The 19028-nt window shown below is 39.7% G+C and overlaps 1 protein-coding gene and 1 pseudogene across 2 annotated transcripts in view; both read right to left on the bottom strand.

Annotated features, from left to right (window-relative positions):
- RAB3B (RAB3B, member RAS oncogene family) overlaps positions 1-19028 on the bottom strand; it is a 70765-nt gene that overhangs the window by 36042 nt on the left and 15695 nt on the right. The window lies entirely within an intron of this gene.
- Positions 4616-17100, bottom strand: LOC306653918 (tubulin-specific chaperone A-like; annotated as a pseudogene). The gene is made up of 3 exons: positions 16981-17100; positions 14683-14801; positions 4616-5171 (listed from the first exon to the last, which is right to left on the bottom strand). The product of its transcript is annotated as a tubulin-specific chaperone A-like (transcript).

Genomic DNA, 19028 nt, shown 5'->3' on the forward strand with positions numbered 1-19028 from the left:
AAGATAAACCTATATTGGCTATGAGTTCGAAAGGCCCCTTTCTGTGCCTTCCTAGTGCCTTTCCTTGAAGTAACATCCTTCCCTCAGAGATCAGCTCAGCATAGCATTCTGGACCATCTTGGCAAAATCAAATGCTCCCAAATAATATGCTTTCCTGGCACCATGTGCTTCTCTTTGTAGCACTCATCCCCACTGTAATTTTGTATTTATTTGTATAATTATTTGATTAGTATCTGTCTCCCCTGCCAAACTGCAAGTGCCACAAGAACAGGATGTCTGGTTTCACTTACTATTGTGCCTCCAGTGCCTGGCACAGCACCTGGCACATAAGGCTGGAGTGTTCCAATAAATATCTGTTGAAAGGATGAATTTATTGGGTGTCTGCAGCATTGTGGATAGAACACACTGAATGTCAGCTAGGTCTTCCTGAAATTCAAATCTCATCATCTCCCTCCCAGTCTTAACCCAATCAGTGAATTAATCCCTTGATGGGATTCATCAAGTGGTAACTGAAGACAGGTAGGGTATGACTGAAGGAGGTGAGTCCCTGGGGACGTGCCTTTAGGGTGTATATTTTTATCTGGCAAGTGGAGTCTCTTTCTCTCTCTCTCTCTCTCTCTCTCTCTCTCTCTCTCTCTCTCCTTCCTGATCATCATGTGAGCTGCTTCCCTCTGCCACTATATTGTTCTGCTTCATCTCAAGCCCTGAGGAATGGAGCCTACTGTCCATGTACTGAGAACTCTGAAACCATGAACCATAAAATAAACTTTTCCTCCTCTATAGTTGTTCTGGTCAGGTCTTTTAGTCACAGGAGCAAAAAAGCTGAACACAGAAATCAGTACTGAGAAAAGTGGAGTTGTTGCTATGACTAACCTGACCATGTGGTTCAGAAGCTTTTTGAGCCTTTTGAAATTGGTGGGAGGAATTTCAAGATGCTTAGCCACTGGGTTGGGGTTGTACTCAGTGGTAGAGCACTTGCCTTACACGTGTGAGGCACTGGGTTGATCCTCAGCACCACATAAAAATAAAAAAAAAAATAAAAAGTATTACGTCCATGTACAACTAATATTTTTTTTTTTTAAAAAGGATGCCTTGCAGTACAAACTGGAAATGCTTTATATTATTACAAGTGGACCTTAATGGCTGATTCTGGTGGGAGCTCAGAAGACCAGAATTCCAACAGGACTATGCACAATAAAGATTGGGCTTATGTGGTTTTAGAGGAAAAGGAGAACACTATTGGTAATTGGACTAGAGGCCATTCACGTTACGTACTGGCTGAGAAGTTGTCTGCATCTTTGTCCAGAGATTTAAGAAAGATGGCTTGAGGGAACCTCAGGATTTGGCAAGATGATAGCCATCTCAGACTCAAGGAAGTAAAAGCAAAAATTATCTTAAGATGACAGCAGCAGCAAACCCTTCTTGCACAAGGGGGTCTAGGAAGTTTTATCAATGTGCTCAGCCACCCAGGTACTCAGAGACTGTTGCAGGCCTGGTCACTGGAAGCTTGGCTACTGCTCAAGATGGTGGCAGACCTTAGTGTCAACCACGTGGTACTGATTCTACCGGAATGCAGGATGCTGGAGTTAGGGAATCATAGGAGGCTTCCACCAAGACTTCAAAGGAGAGCTGGGGCTGTAGTTCAGTGGCAAAATGCTTGTCTGGCACTGGGTTTGATCCTCAGCACCACATAAAAATAAAATAAAGGCATGCTGTCCATCTACAACTAAAAATAAAAATTAAAAAAAATTTAAAAGTGTGACAAAAAAAAAAAAAAAAAATTCACAGGAAAGCCTTGGAGGCAAGGCAAAGTGCAGCAGGGTCAGAGTCCCTGCAGGCAGCCCCTGAGAGGGCAAAGTGTAAAGATGTGAGGAGGAAGCCAAAGCCTCAGTAGAGACCACCAAGATTAAGAAATGCCAGTTACGTGCCAGGGACATCATCCTAGGAAAGCTGCAGGAATTGAACAAAGACAAGCCAACAGAAAGGCTACTTGGGCTGCAACCAATAAGGCCACAGGGATGAATCTACATAAGCCCTTTGGACAGAACATCATGAGGCCATGTGCCCCAGATGCCAGACAGAATTACAGGACTTGTTTGCCCAGCTGGATTTCAGTCTTGCTTTGGTCCTATCCCTTCTTTCTATGCCCCTATTTTTCTGAATGGAAATGTTTACTTTGTACCTTTATATATTGGATACTTGTAAATCGCTTTTGATTTTTATAGGGGCTCACTATCCAAGCTTGTTCTGGGACTCAGAGGAGACTTTGGAGTTGAACTGTTGGATAATCTTGGAACTGTTAAGACTATGGAGACTCTTGGAAATGGACAAAATGTATTTCACATTATGAGATGGTCATAACCTTCTGGGAGCCAGGGGTGGAATATTATGGTTTTGGGTGAGGTGTCCCTCAAAAGCTCTTGTGAGAAAAATGCAAGAAGTCTTAGAGGTAAAATGAATGGGTTATAAGAGTCTTAACCCAATCAGTGAATTAAGCCTCTGTTGGGATTAACCAAGTGGTAACTGAAGACAGGTCGAGTGCAGCTGCAGGAGGGGACGTGCCTTTGGGGTGTGTGTATATATATATATATATTTTTTTTGGGGGGGGGGCATTTCTACCAATTGTTACACAGTGGTAAAATTTTAAATAAAAACTTACAAGCAATTTAATAATGACTCAATTACAACTGTTCTTAATGTGCCTCTTGATGGCCATGAAGTATAAGTAAAATGTGTCAAAAATTTACAGAAATAACACCTTTACAGAATGTTAACCTTCTTGTGCTTCTCAATATCTGGAAAGAAATCCAGCATAAAAGTCTGTAGTTGAGACATGAATTCTCTAGGGATATATTTCTTTTCATCTACCTGTTCATTGATTTCTTCTTTCCTAGGTTTTTTGGTAAGAAAGTAATTTTTTCAGCAATCAAGACTCAGGTGCTGGCTCCAAAATTCCTCTTCAGAATTTCTTTTCTCCAGGAGGACAGATACATTTTCTTTTTAATGTTCTGTTTTCATAAAGCTTTAATCAGTCAAGTAACCATTTGCTATAAAATATTTATATATAAATTAGGTAAAGGGATGAAATGAGGTGTTACACATTTTAAAAAATACTTTCTTTGACAGACATCATTACCCCATGTACATGTATGATTACACAAATGGTATGAATCTACATCATGTACAACCATAGAAATGAAATGATGTACCCCATTTGTGTACAATGAGTCAAAATGCAGTCTGTAAAAAATAAATAATTTTTTTAAATTCTGGAAATAAAGAATTCACATATTTTTAAAAAAATACTTTTTTTAGATGAAATTCTATTTGAAAAATATACCCTCCTCTTCCCACCCCCCAAAGTCAACTTGTTCTGCTGCTTGATATAAACTGCAAAATAATCTATAGTTTCAAGTCTCTTGATACTCAAATCTCTCATATAGAGCTCCAGTATCAAATTTTATACTGTATTATTAGTTTTCATTTTCTCAACTCTTCTTCTCCCCACCCCAAATACTTTTAAAATAGCATGTGATTTTTTGAGATGACATTTGAATTTAGAAATGTATCTGACATGTTACTCTCCAATTAAGTAATTTTTGGAATATATAAATTTTATTTTTAAAGTGATGCATTCAGTGCTTTATAACAGGCACCTTTATAAATAATACTCAGAAAGGATATTATTTTTTCTTCTCTGATGAACAGATTCAACAAATATATGTTATGGTTTCTAGTAATCATTTATAACTTCCAAAATCAGACCAACTATTCTAGTACTATTAAGTATTTTATAGCAGCAGAAGCCCAAGTTTTTTTTCAATTATGAGTTTTAAAATTTAAATGTTATTAATACTATTTTGGTTCATTATATCAATGCTTATGTTAGGCTGGTGATAAGAGGTTCATATGCATGTTCTAGGTATACCAGAGAACTAAATGAGTTGTCATATATTTTTTAAAAGAAAACCCAAATGATTAGGTAATGGGTTTACAAATATAATGGAAAAATATTTTGTGACAAAACAATACTTCTTTTCCAATCAAGATAATCAATGTTTGGCTAAAGCCAGCAAATGTTGCAGTTGGCTTATATCTTGCCAACTCTGTTCAGAGAGGTCATGTCAGTATCTTGAAATCAGTTATGGTGGGAATATTTACAACATAGAAACCGGCAAAAGTTACAAAGCAGAGGTTTCCCTCCCTTTTGAAGAATACTTAATCACTATCTAGCACATCACTGGTAACAGTTATTATTTCCTTAAACTATAATTCAATTCCTCATTATTCATAGGGATATAAACTTTTTTTCAATTTTCTCATTGGTTTATAGTAATGGAAATGTTACACTTTCATTGTGAAGAAATAAATATGTTGACACTTTCATTGTGAAGAAATAAATATGTTGAGGCCTTATCTACAGAGAATTCTTCCTTTCTTATTAGGGAATTGTGGTTTATTCAAAATAAATTGTTTAAAAGTTGGATTTTTATCTAAAAGCACAGTATCCTACTTATTACTCAATCCATGTTTATGAAGCCAAATATTTAAACTTCAGGTAGAAACTCACAGGTTTTAATTATCTATCAAAAATGTCTGATTTAATGACAAAAAGTTAATTTTGGAAAGTATGAAATAAACAATTTTATTAGATGAATGCATTTATTTGACACATTAAAATATGCAAATAAAAATGTATGCAACTTAATAAAAAGAATCACATTCTCATACTACTTGAACACAACAGTGGTCAAAAATAATGAATTGTAGAATGGACCCTAAGATTTAAAGTGAAAACACCCTATACAGAAAAGTTTTAGGCTTCCAACTTTACTGAATCCAGTACTAAACGTGCTTCTTTATATTCCTCAGCATCTTCCAAGTCTTTTTCAGTTTCTAAAATCTGCTGAAGATCAGTATATGCAGCTTCTAACCTGCGTTGGCAATCTGGGATCATCATTCGGGACTCTTGAAGGATCTCTGCCTGCTTTTTAATGGCATAATTTTCAACACCTTCAGCTTTCATTTTTTCAATCTTTTCTTCTTGTTGTTTTGCTTCTTTTTCATACATCACTTTTTCTTTGACCAATCACTTCACTACACCAGTCTTGATCTTGATCTGCCTCACACGAGGATCGGCCGTGGTCCCTTCTGGGGTATATACTTTATACCTGGCAAAGGGAATCTCTCCACTTTCTGATCTTCATGTGAGCTGTTTCCCTCTGCCACACTCTTCCATTATATTGTTCTGCCTCACCTCAAGTCCTGAGGAATGGAGCCTGCTGTCTATGGACTGAGACATCTGAAACCATGCACCCTAAAATAAACTTTTCCTCTATAGTTATTCTGGTCAGGTCTTTTAGTCACAGCAGTGAAAAAGCTGACTAATATACCTAGTGAGTCTTCTCTCTCTGTTCCTCTTCAATTCCCTTCCTCCTGGACAGATTGGGGTAGGGATGATAGTCACCAGGAAGACAGGTAATGTGGGTTTTGGGGCTGGCTTTCCCCATACCCATTCTTTTATTTTTATTTTCTTGCAGCTGTAGATAGACAGCATGCCTTTATTTTATTAGCTTATTTTTGAATGTGGTGCTAAGGATCAAATCCAGTGCTTCACACATGCTAGGCAAGTGCTCTGCCACTGAGCCACAGCCCCAGCACCCCACCCCATACCCATTCTTAGAACCACAGATGCTTAGCTTCAAGCCCTTTGTATTTTGCAGCAGCTGGGAATTGAGGTTTTATATCTCATGCAAATGGGAGGAAACAGGTTAAAAAAAAAATGGAGTCCAAGGACCCAACACATAGGTAGCAACTGGTTAGATTCTTCAGGAAAAAGGCAAGAAAGGGGCCACTGGAGTCCAAGACTGAGGGTTATGAAGCTACCCTCTTTGATCCTATCTAGGTTTTGAAGTTCAGGACAAAGGAGACCTATCTTGGGAAGTCCTTCAGGATCTAATTTCAAAATTCATCACCTTTCCTTTTGGAATGTACTTTGGCTTTTATTTTAGCAGTAGCAGAGCACAGACTATTAGAGCTAGAAGATCCTTGTGAGAATATGGATTTCACATATATTTACTGAGTCTACTCTGCCAGTGAATAAGATCCATGTGATTCCTACCCTCAGAACTCTCAAAGTCTTGTGGGGAATTTACCATACAGGTGACAAATCCTATGATAGGTACACACAGAAACAACTCCCTTATTTTAGTCAGCTTTTTTCACTGCCGTGACTAAAAGACCTGACAAGAACAATTTTAGAGGAGGAAAAAATTATTTGGGGGCTCACAGTTTCAGGGATCTCAGTCCATAGAAGGCTGATTCCATTCTTCAGGGCTCAAGGTGAGGCTGAACATCATGGCAGAAGAGTGTGGCAGAGGGAATCAGTTCACATGATGATCAGAAAGCAGAGAGAGACTCTACTTGCCAGATACAAAATATATACACCAAAGGCATGACCCCAATGACCCATCTCCTCTAGTCAATCTTCCCTGCCTTCACTTACCACTCTGTTAATCCCATCAGGGGATTAATTCACTGACTGGTTAAGCTCCAAATCATTTCTCCTCAAAACCTTCTTGCATTGTCTCACACATGTGCTTTTAGAGGACACCTGACATCCAAACCATAACATCCCTCATTTTATAGATGGGGAAACCAAACCCCAGAGAGAGTCGTAACCTGTATTCTTATTTTTGGCATTGGTCCCTCAGACAAAACCCTCGAAAATTCTCACAGATGTGAACACCGATTTCCATGATTTCCACTAAGATATAGGCACCACATTTTACTTCAAGCAGATAAACTGAAATTCATAGAGCTTCCTTTCATTGCTCTTCAATGGATCTGGCATATCTTAGAGATTCAGTAAATACTTGTTGAATGAATGGATCATAGCACCCATGTCAGGAATTTGTTTCCACTCCCTTCTATACCCCTCATTTAGATGGTGGAAGAGAGGTTGTGCCTTATCATTTCTGTACCCTCAGTATCTAGAGCAGTGCTTGGTCCCTGCCAGCAAACATATTTAATCAAGCTTGGTACTGTTGCCCATGCCTGTAATCACAGTTACTCAGGGGACTAGGACAGAAGGATTGCAAGTTTAAGTGCACCCTGGGCAATTAAGTGAGACCCTATCTCAAAATAAAAATAAAAAGCATTGGGGATAAAGCCAGATCAATGGTAGAGTGCTTGCCTAGCACCCATGCAACCCTGGGTTCAATCCCCAGTACGGGGAGATGGGGAGGCGGGTGTGCGTTAAAGCAACAAAAATGAATGAATGAGAGAAGGGTGACAATATGATCTCTCTGTTGCCCTAAATAACATCCCCCAAACACACACCCATCTTCTTGAAGCCCTCTATTTTTTGGCTTTTGTGATACCTCACTTTTCTGATTCTTTGCCATCACCTCTTCCTGCTCTTGCTGTATCCCCTACACTGGCTTCTTATCCTCCCATGGGCCCTCACTTCCAAGTTACAGATGGAAATTTCCAACTGTCTATGGGACATCTCCACTTAGTCTGAATCCCTCTGACATGTACATGGTTAATTACTCACTATCATTCATTTCATTTGTGTCTTCTCTTGCAAAAAAAGTCCTCATGAACACCTCACACATGTCTGGACACACAGCAGGTATTCCAAAGATGTCTGTTGAATGAACTATAATACCCCAGTGCTGTGCTTGGACAAATTTAGCATCAGAGTTGCCAACCCATTTCCTCTTCAGTCTTTTTGCCTCCAAATTGACATCAGCACCATTCACAGCATTCTGAGAAATCTCTCTGGGGAATTCACTTAATTTGCCACCTGCTGTATCCTTTACGTGACTCACCCAACTCCCCTTCAAGACAGGAAGATGTGGGGAGAAAAGTGAGATGGGAGAGGGCCAGGAAGAAAAAGAGAATCTTGGAACAAGATTATACTTAATATATCCTCAGGTCATAACAAGTAAAAGGAAATGAAGAAAGTCAGGTCTGGCGCTGAGAAATTGCAGGTGATAAAAATAGTTCTCTGGTCAGACAATTCACAGAAAAGAAATGGTTAATAGCTGACTGTCCAATAAATAATCAGAGAAATACAATGTGAAATGATGAGATACAATTTTTTTTATCTATTGAATTAGTTAAACTAAAACTCTATGATATTAGATTTCCACGAAGATAAAATAAAGTAGAATTACTTAGAATATGTCTAAAGGAAATAACCTATGAAACCTAGGAGAAGTTTTACGAATGAGAATGATCATTGTAACATTATTCTAGACAGTCCCAAATTGGAAAGCAATTAAAGTAGTCAAACAATGGGGGTGTGGAAATTAGTTTTGAGGGTCTAGAGACAGGACCTCATTCTCTTACCAGTTTAGAGAGCGCAGCACAACATAACAGTAACAAATATTGTTGACCAAATTGATTAATTAATGGATATGGTACACCCTTCCTATAAAGTATAATGAAGTCATTAAAAACATTCATAAAGACTTTTTAATAATGTTAGGTATATTTATGTTGTAATGTTAAATGAAAGATTCATAGAAAAGAAACTGGAAAGAAATCAACAAAAAATATCAATCATATTTTTTTCTTTAAGCTTAGCTATAATTTCAATATAGTTTATACTACTTTTTTAATTCAGAAAAAACTAAATCCCTAGTAAAAGCTAGCAGTTACTATTCTGATTATTAGTAGTCCAGGGATAAGGAAATATGGGAAAAACAGGGAAGACCAAACATAAGTTGATATTATAGCTGGATGGTGGAGTTCTTGTACTATTTATTTACTCCTCCTGCTTAAGTTAAATGTTTGAAATTTTATGTAATAAATAGCTTAAATTAAAAAAAAAATAGAAAGAACTGAAACAACACAGCAACTGGGAAGAATACAGGGACTTCCATTTTTAATGGGGTATAATACTATATTTCATGGATGTTAAAATGCCCAATTTTCCACATTTAAGCATCTCTGAAATAGGATGTTTCTTACAATTGACAATATCTTAGATTCTCTGAAACACAATACTTAAAAAACACCAGGTAGGGGAGGAAATAGGAAGTGAGGCTGAAGCTAGATTTTGACTGTCTTGAACACCAGGCCAAGGTGCTGGGACACTGTCCTGAGGAGAATGAGAGATGTTCCTGTCACCCGGAGGACATTCAGTAAGTATGTGCTAAATGGTAAGAGTGTTGTGATTGGGACATTACTGCTCATGTCAAGGGCCAGAAGACATCGGCCTTTGTGGGAAAAGTGTTTGGGGCCTTACCCTCCTCTCTCTCTCTCGTTATCCCATGAGTCCCAGTTCTTTTCTTCCTCAAGTCTCTCGCATTACTTTCATTTTCCTGAAAGCATAATCGTTTCCCCAGAACCTAAACCAGCTCCATTACCAATGTGAATATCCACAGCCCTGAGTCCCCACAGCAGCTTCTAATGTGACATTCTAAAGCCAAAACCTCAGTTTGATGCCTGGTCCAGAGACCTACTACTGAACTCATTCCTGAATGGAGATACGAGGAGTTAACATATACAGGGCAGGCAGGAGATTAAATTGAACTTCTCAGGACATCTGGTATATAACTAGACAGAGAAATCAGGAGTTCAGGATCTCCAGCCTGCTCTGGGCTGTGCTTTTCCTCTGTGTCTCAGAGCTGCTTTCTATGGGGATTTGGCCTGAGTAACCATAGCAGACAAATCCCCTGATGATCATTTGCATACAGGTGCCAGAGTGTTCTAAAAATAGGATCAACACTCTTGGCTCCACAAAGCAAAAGCCTTGAAATTTATTTATAAAGGATGGAGGGGCAACCATGTGAGGAAGGAGGAGGAACCTCTCAGGAGCAGCCTGACAACAGGAAGCTGCAATATGTAGTCTGGGAGTAAGGAGCCCTGGGATCATTTAATTTTAACACTCGTTTGTGTTGTGGGCTTAAGAACAGCCTACACCCTGGGCCTCCATCTTTCAAATAGGGATACTGGACTACATGATTTTAGGGTCCCTTTTAGCTCTATGGAGCTCTAAGGATATTATATATACTATATTAGGATAAAAAATAATTATTATTACAATGAAATAATAATTGCTAACATGAATTGAGTACTTACTAAGTGTCAGGCACTTTGACAAGTGTTTTTATACATTACTTCACCAATCCTCACAACCAGCTCTTTGAGACGAGTAGGAACTCAAAAATACTGAGGTACTAAGAAGAATTTAGAGAGTACTTGCAAATCTTCCCAGTTAGTGTTAGAGCTGGGGATTTAAGCCCTGTGCCATTCTGTCTTCCAGGTTGCTAGGGTGCTAAACTTGTCCTTGATTTTCTAATGATTCCAGGGACTTAAGTTCACCTCACCCCCTCCATTCTTTTCTCCCTAGGTTCTCACCACCGTGGGCTATTCTTGAAGTTCCAAATATTGTGTTCCTCCATCTCTGTGCTTTGCTTATGCTGTTCCTTCTGCCTGGAACAGCCTTATCCCCTGCCCTGCTGAACCAGTCCCTACTTACCATTCAGACTTCAGTGCAAATGTGTCCCCCTCTGTGACTCACATTTCCTCTAATACCCACCGGCAGAAGTAATAACTGGGTACCATTTGCTGAGACAGAGTGTGCCAGGCATCATGGTAATCCTTACCACAACTTTCTGGGAGAAGTTCGTTTTTCATGCTCTTTTTACATATGAAATAACTGAGACCCAGACTAAATATCTTGCCTGAGATCATACAGATGAACTGTGTGGTCTGACCTCACAGTTTTCCTTACCTCTATTCTATCTACTTTGTAACCATGCAGTATATAAATTGCTACTGTGTTTGTCTCTTCCATGAGATAATAAACTCTTCTAGTGACTTTAATGTAAACTCTACATATAAATTCTTTTTATAAATGCTTGTAGAGGTTTTGTTTGTTTGATTCAATTTTGAATGTGTGAATGAACAGCTGAGAGATCATTTGAGCAGCATATCTAGGAGGTGGGAGAATCAGGATAGAGTCAGGACCAAAGGGAAAACAAAAAAGTTAAGTTCCTCATTATGTCTAATCTTTCTCTGCCACCTTAAATTCCTTTGGAACAAGATTAAAAAAAAAAAAAAAAAAAAAAGTATGCACCTTGGCACGCGCTTCTGTTCCTACCTCAGGAGTGGGATCACCTCCTCCAAGAAGCCTATTGAAATTATCCTGACCCAGCTATCCCACTCCTTGGCCTATACCCAAAGGACTTAAAATCAGCATACTACAGAGACACAGCCACATCAATGTTCATAGCTGCTCAATTCACAATAGCCAGACTGTGGAACCAACCTAGATGCCCTTCAATTGATGAGTGGATAAAGAAACTGTGGTATATATATACAATGGAATATTACTCAGCCATAAAGAATGATAAAATTATGGCATTTGCAGGCAAATGGATGAAATTGGAGAATATCATGCTAAGTGAGATAAGCCAATCTCAAAAAGCCAAAGGACGAATGATATCGCTAATAAGTGGAGGATGACACATAATGGGGGAGAGGGAAGGGTTAGTGTTAGGGTTAGAGTTAGGGTTAGGGGGGGGGGGGAAGTACTGTATAGAGGGTAAAGAGGGGTGGGAGGGGTGGGGGGAAGGGAAAAAATAACAGAATGAATCAAACAACATTACTCTATGTAAATTTATGATTACACAAATGGTATGCCTTTACGCCATGTACAAACAGAGAAACAACATGTATCCCATTTGTTTACAATAAAAAAAAAAAAAAAGAAATTATCCTAATCCTCATCATTCCCTTAACTTTAGTGTTCCTTCAGCACTGAGGCATCATTTAATTAAACACTGTACTGTGAAGGACAACAGAAAGAGTATGGATTTGGGGATCAAGCCCATCAGAGTTCCATTTCCAGCTCCACCACTTCCCGGCATTTGACCTTGGACCAGTGACTTGACTTTCTGAACAGCAGACTTGCTAGCCACAAAATAGTGTTGATAATAATATCCTTTTCTCCATATTGTTGGGAGGATAAAATGAGATAAGTGTTGTGACAATGCTTTGTCAGCTGTAAAGCTCTGTATAAACATGAGTCATGTTCATTCAGCTTACAGTTTGCCCTCAATCTGTTGTTCTTTCCCCCAGAACTAGCTCCAGGCCTGGTCTCAGATTCCTGGGGAGATGGAGGTAAAGGAAAGTGTACAGAAGGAGGAACCCAAGAAAGTAGGGCTGGGAACTGCCTAAGCAAACGTATGCTGCAAGGAAATGAAAGGGCTCTTTACTTCCACTGAGCTCAATCAGTTGACACAGCAACAAGCAATGGGGCAGGACAGTATCCTAAGAGGGTACTTTCTCCCTTCAAAATGGCACTGCATGGCAACCTGAACACAATGGCCAACCTCAGGAACACCTTGGATTTTTTTTTTCTTCACTTACCTTCATTATCTATTCCTCCCCAAGTGTAGCTGAGGAAACTGTGAAAGGTTCAGCCTGAAGTCGTATGTAAAATAATTCCTAAAGCAAACCCAGCCCTATGGCTCATGGCTGTAATTCTAGCTCCTCAGAAGCTGAGGCAGAAGGATCACAAATTCAAGGTCAGCCTGGGCAACTTAGTGAGACCCTGTTTCAAGATAAAGAATAAAAGAGGTCTGGGATCTAGTTCAGTGATAGAGTGCCCCTAGGTTCAATCCCCAGTACTATAAATAAATAAATAAATAAATAATCCCTGTAGCAAGTCACAGTGGCATGTACCTGTCTGTAGTCACTGCTACTGGGGACACTGAGACAGGAGGATTGTTAAGCCCAGGAGTTAGAGACCAACTTGGTAAGATGGAACAGTGAGATTCCATTTCAAAATAGATTACATTAAATAGTTCCTTAAGAGGAGCCTGTGATGTCCTGGGATGTCTCTAGTACAGCATTTAATTGCTGCTGTGGTTAGGTCTCACTTTTTATATGTGAAAATCATGTGATCCAGTGGGAGGAGAGCAGCTATAGTTGTGAACAATTTAAAAAATCTTGGGTTCAAGTCGCACTTAACCTATTTACCAGTTGTGTGACCTTTGGTAAAGTATATACACACTTTGCCTCTCTGGGCCTAGGATTCCTCGTGTGTGTAATGAAGAGACAAGACCTCCTCTTATGATAACATGAGATTCTAGAAATATCAGATGATTTGCTTGGACTGGTGTCCACGATGGCTCTGAGAGAAAAATGAGTAAGAAAATAGCATGCCTATTCTACAGAGGCCAGTCTGTAGAAATTTCAGACCTCCTAGTCACTGAGGGGCAGAACTGATGGAGGAAGAGAGAGACCTTGACTCAGGGATTGATCCCTCACTTTTATTCTGCCATCGTTTTGGGGTTTTGTTTGTTGTAATTGTGGCAATACTAAGGACTGAACATAGGGCATCTCTGCTATTGAACTACATTTCCTTTTTAAAATTTATTATTTATTTATTTATTTAAAGACAGGGTCTTGCTATGTTGCCCAGGCTACCCTCAAATTTGCCACCCTCCTGCCTCCGAAATAGCTGGGATACCAGGCATACACAACCATGCCCGGCTATTCTGCCAGTCTTTATTGAACTCTTATTCTTGGCAAGGCCCTATGGCTGTGCCTGGTGCTGGAGCTGTAGACATGAGGTAGACCTGGCCCCTGCCCTTTGGGAACCTGCAGTCTGTGGGGAAGACAGGTATGTTCCAGACACGTGGAATATAGCTGGTAGGTATGAAAAATTAGGGAGAAGTCTTTATTTGAGGTTGATGGGAGGGTGGTCAGCAAAGTTCTGCTAGAAGAGAGGATATCTGAACCAAGTCTTAAAAGTCAAATGGCAGAGAATGAGAAAGGAAAGGCAGTCACTAGGGAGGAGAAAAAAATTGGACAAAGCAAGGAAGAAAAATATATATCCTTGACTCACAGCCAAGAAGAAACTAAAGAGACAGGACAATTAAATGTAAATGGTATTCTGGATGGGATCCTGGGACCAAAAATGGAAAGGAAGGGCACACTGGGTAAAATGTAAGAAAAATGGAATAAACTATAGACTTCAGTCAATCATAAGGTAGTGCTATTGTAACAGATATACCAAACTAACATAAGATGTTGATAATAGGAAAAACTGAGTATAGGGTAAATGGGAACTCTGTATTACCTTTGCTCTTTTTCTATAAACCTAAGTCCGCTCTAAAATATTTTTTAAATAAATTTAAGTGCATGTAGTGCTGGGGCTAGAGGTTTGGAGTACACGTGGGTGGAGCATGGACTGCCTGAAGGGTGAGTTTGAAGATGGGGCTGGGAAGGCAGGAAGGACCTAGAGTGCCAGGGCAAATGGATGTATTATGTACTGATGGAGAGATACTCCCCTCCTGGGTTTTAAGCACTGGAGTGACAGTGATCAGAGAGCATCTGGAGACAGCAATACTAAGTACAAGAATCTCCATTCAGGCTGCTGCTATAGTCTAAGGAGGGAGAAAATGGAAATCTGAGGTAGGGAAAGACAGGAGAGCTAGGTTCACAGTCAGCCCTCAAAACAAACGAAATAAAGATTTAAGGAACAGAATTGAGATAAGTTCTGGATAAATTTGCAAGGTAGAATTGATGGTTCTCAGGGACAATGGGATAAATAGGACAAGTGCAGACAGGAATAAAGATGGCCTCAGTTTTGAACTGGGGGCAGTGTTGGTGAGGGTACTCAAAACAGGCAACACACATCCCCTTGGACTGGACCTCCTATTCATCTGGGCCTGAGCCAGAGACTCTGTGTCATTAGCACGGAGTCGACAGACTTCACAGAGGAAGGTGAGAAGCACTAGAGTACAGAGAGGACGAGAGTTCCCACTGGTCACCTGGCAACCCAAGGTGCAGGGCAATGGTGTGAGGGAAGGAGGAGTTGCAGGTGGAAGGGGTTATAAACCCTCAGTTGAAAGGCCTCCCCTACCCCCTCCCCTGCACTCAGCAACACATTAGGCAGGCTGTAAGGAAGCTAGATCATTTCCAACCTCCAAAGGCAACTAGACACTTGCAGCGGCAGAGCACTGCTGCTCTCTCCATCCACTGAAAATAGGGGCAAAGAGGGAAGACACACATCTAATTTATCTGTTGATGACTCCACCTTGTCAATCCCATGGCTCACAATCTTAAAAATGATTGCTACCACCAAGATCAGTCACAACAGTAAGGCATAATAGAACAGGAACAAACAAATCCTGGCTCACCTCTCACCCCCTCATGGAACTTTATGTCTGATTATTGAGCATCTGTTACAGGCACCATGCTAGGTCTTTTCTTTATATTGTCTCATTTAATCTTTACTACAATGTTAAGAAGCATTAAAATTTTTCCTATTTTACAGCTGAGGAAACATGTTCAGAGACACTGCTTGTGCCGTGTGTTCATTCTACCACAGCTGAACTGAGTCCCCCGTGCCTCCTCTCATCCTGTGCCACAGTGTGCAGCAGATCCTTAGAGACAATTACATTAAGTGCCAGCTCACTTAATTATATACCTATACACCAGTGTTGCTCAACCTGGGATGTTTATTAGAATCACCTATGAAGTCATAGGGGCTAGAGAGACAGGAGAGTTGATAGAAAGGGAGGGGAGCTGGAAAGCTAACAGGTAATAGTTGGCAACAGATGTATCCCCTTTTAAGAATGTTTGCTTGGAGATTCCAATTTTTAGCTGTGGTGTTGACTCTTAATTTCCTGTGAGGTCTGTGGAGTTCACCAGGGCATTGGAAAGAATGGTAAAGGCAGTTGAGTGTGATGTGAACACAGTACGCAGCTCTAATTTTGAAATCCCAGCTGTGCCATTTACTAGTCTATATGATTTTGGTCAAATCTCTCACCTTTTCTGAGTCTCAGATTCCTCATCTGTTCTGTGTACCATACACTTTGATCAAAAAAGGAAGTAAAGAATCTGCAAAATATATAGTTGCTGCACAATTAATATAATTCTTAACATTTTCACCATTTAGTGGTGATTTACCAAAACCCTTACCCAATGTGAAAATATAGCAAGGAGAAGGGGAGAGGGCATAAGGTATACCAGGATTTTAAGTCAGAGAGAATTTGATTCAAATCTGGACTCTGATATTTACCATTTGTGTGAACTTGAATAAGTAACCTAACTCCTCTGAACCTCAGTTTACTTACCTGCAAGATAGGTGTAATAACAGTACCTAGCTCATAGGTTATTTTGAGGATGAAATGAGTTAATAGAAACACTGAGCACAGTGCTGGCATGACAGCCCGCATGACTGCCAGCTCACATCAGTCCTGGGGGAAGGATTATTAGCCTCATTTACATAGATGGTAGCTGTTTTTCATTACCTCAACAATTATTGATGTGTGAAGTGGAGAGGGACCAGGCATTCAGAATAAGAATTGGCCAGTCTCTGGGCTTCTGAAAACAGGGACCAAAAAAAGAAGCAAGGATTGGGGCTGGGCTTGTGGCTCAGCAGTACAATGCTTGCCTAGCACCTGTGAGGCACTGGGTTCAATCCTCAGCACCACATAAAAATAAATAAAAGGTATTGTTCCATCTACAACTAAAAAAAATTTTAAATGTAATTTTAAAACATCATGGGAAGAAGCCCAACTTTTCTAGACCATCCCGATTACTAGACTCTGATTCCCATACAGCTCAGTTTATCATCTTTTCTTAACCTATCTCCTCCCTTCCCCATTCAACCATTTCCCTGTGCCTTTTAGAAATCAGTTATCAGGAAAAAAAATTCTTGTCAATCTCTCATCTGAATGCTCCTTTCCCCTTGTTATAATTGAAACTGGCTCTCCCTGAGAACATGGCTCCCCAGAAGTTTCCAAATTGCTGATTGCTTCCTTTCTCATCATCCTTTAATCGCTAGACCAGGAGGTGGGATATATGTTGAAGCCTCTCACCTCTGCTTCCAAATCATTTCCCCGCTTCAAAAAACAAAACAAAAGTTTTGAATCTCGTATCATGAGATTATGCCACCCACTTATCCCCCTACGGTCAAGGGAACAGCTGCTGGTTAGCTGTTACTTTCTCCATAATTCCTGGTGATTTCAATACCACATAGATGAGCCTTTCAATCTCTTGTACTTTCATTTCCTTAAACTTCTCTCCTCTAGAAATGTTGATCTCTAACCCCATGGCAGCCATCACGCTCACAGTCACACCCTGAACCTCATCTTTACCAACAATAATTTCAAGTGTCCCACACTCAGACCTCTGTGATCTTCCAGCCCCACTCCTGTTTCAACAGTCTTCATCCCCTACCATCTCTTCACCAACCCTCACCCCGCTGTGTCCTTACCTCCTTCTCTGCCCAGCTTGACTCCCATGGTCAATCATGACAATGCCTCCCCTACAAATGCCTCTGACTCCCTTGGCCTGCTACTGCTTTCCTGTACTTACTCAGCAAAACCACACCTTCATTAAAGCCATCTCTGCCTATTTTATGCATGTATCCACAAAGCACAATATGGTTGGAGAAAAACACATAACCATTCTTTAAACTTGTGAATTCCAACTTATGCTCACTAATTTCAAGTGGAGCTTTAAAGCTAATCACCAAGCAAATTACATTTCCCTAGCCTATTCACTCTCCCACTTTTCTGTATGACATTCTCCTCTCCACTAAGCTACAACCCCAGCCCCCAGACCAACCTTTTGACCCCTCACATTCTCTCTCCCATTTCATCCAATTCAAATCCTGTCAGCAATATTTTCAACATATGCATAGAATCTAATTACTTCCCTACCACAGCCACTAACCCCTTTGTTCAAGAAACCATCATTCCTAATCTCCACTGCTGCAAATCCTGAGTAGTTCTCCCTGCTTCTGTCCTCTGCCCGTCACCATTTATTATTGAAACAGGCATAACCCTATCTCAGAGAAACCCTGTTAAATAATAAGATGTAAGTAGTGATAATAGTTGCACAATTTGTGACTATACTAAAAATCACTGAACTGTATACTTTAAAAGAGTACAGTTTTATGGGACATGAGTTATATATCAATTAAAATGTTTTAAAATGCAACATAGTATCTTAGGTTGGATCATGGAACAGTAAAAGGATATTAGTAAAAAAGTATTGAAATTTGAATAAAATCCTTAGTTTAATTAATCATATTATATCAATAACAGTCTCTTAGTTTTGATACATATACCATGGTTATGTAATAGGTTAACAGAGAAAATGGGTAAAGGACATATGGAATTTCTCTGTACTATCATTGCAACTTTTCTGTAAACCTAAAATTATCCAGATAAAAAACTTTTTAAAAAATACATCAGACCATGTCATTCCACTGCTTAGTATCTACAGTGCATCATCAATATTTGTGTACATGTTGTATTTCCACTGCCTACACTAAGTTCTCCTTAGAAGGAGGGATGTTATTTCTCCAATTCCTGCAGAGCCTAGCACAGTCAGGCACTTAAGAGGTCCTCAAAAGCAAACATGCTTTTGCAAATGTCTTTTCTTCTATCTATAAAACTTTTCCCTATATTGACCTGAAAAACTTGCATTTATTTGTCAAGACCCAGTTCAAATGTACCCTCCTTTATGAAACCTTCAATGATTTTCCAGGTGGAAGTAACCGTTCTGCTCCATGTTCTTATAACACTTTCTTCATCTCTTTATTATATAATTCATACCATATTATAGCTATTTATTTGCTCTCTTATCATGGAGCTTGGCACATAATATATGCAAGACATGTTTATTGAATGAATGAATGTACAAAGGACTTCTAGTTATTTCTTTTCTCCCACACCAATTTGAGTGGATAGAAGGGGGCTGTGGGCCCAAAAAAAATGTGTCTTGGGGGCCTCATAGAATAGCCAATAGGGTGTACTGGTTAATTCATTTACAAATTACAAGGACAGACTAGGCCTGCATTTCTGATTTGACTTCCCATAGTCTTTGTTGTGATTTTAAAAATCAGATTAAACCTCTTCCAGCAGCTGACTCCTACAGGCTTTGGGGAGATGAAAGTGTCAGCATGTCTCTGCAGCCACACCGGGAAACTTGCTGCCTAGAAAAATCAATTCTGATTATCACAAGAGCTGAGCACAGGATGA

The sequence above is a fragment of the Sciurus vulgaris genome (genome assembly GCF_902686455.1).
Source record: "Sciurus vulgaris genome assembly, chromosome: 1".
NCBI classification, from domain to species: Eukaryota; Metazoa; Chordata; class Mammalia; order Rodentia; family Sciuridae; genus Sciurus; species Sciurus vulgaris.